Genomic DNA, 695 nt, shown 5'->3' on the forward strand with positions numbered 1-695 from the left:
TGCCGTGCTGCGCGGCCGGGGCCGGGAAGCATTGATCTTCCCAGGGGACCCTGCTGCAATAACACAACCCCACCCCGGGGACAGCAGGGACAGCCTGGAAACGAGCCGGCTGCCTCTGGGAAAGGGTTAAGGGGATGGAGCCCAAGGTGCCGTCTCCAAGTTCAGCCCATGGGTGCTAGGAGATGCCATCCAGAATGGTGTGGCCAAGTCCAAAGTGCCCCAAAGCTGCGTCCCACCACACGAGGGATCCAATGCAAACACAGCAGCCTCTTTGCAGGCTCCTGCTGTGCACCCTCCTCCACTCACCCCACCTCTGTCCTGCTCTTTACCTCTTTTGCTTCTTTCTTTATTCCTCTTCCTGAGCCCACGCTGCTGCACAAGCACTGAGGAGCTCATGGTGCAGATTCCTGGGAGCCCAGGCTGGGGGAAAGCAGAAATCCCCAGTGAGAACCATTTAGTATGAAGGAAATGCTCGCACACAGACACAGCCAGCCCCTGTGCCTTGTGCGATGCTCCTCTGCCACCTCAGCCACCCAAAGCACCAAAGCTACTTCAGTCGGACCCCAGGGGAGGGTGATGCCATCTGGGCCAGCAGCTCACCACTGCCAGAGGGTGGTTTCACAGAATCATAAATGGTTTGGGTTGAAGGGACCTTAAAGCTCCTCCAGCTCCAACCCCTACCCCGCGCACTGACA

The sequence above is a fragment of the Nestor notabilis genome, unplaced genomic scaffold, assembly GCF_000696875.1.
Source record: "Nestor notabilis isolate BGI_N333 unplaced genomic scaffold, ASM69687v1 scaffold5057, whole genome shotgun sequence".
Classification (NCBI taxonomy): domain Eukaryota; kingdom Metazoa; phylum Chordata; class Aves; order Psittaciformes; family Psittacidae; genus Nestor; species Nestor notabilis.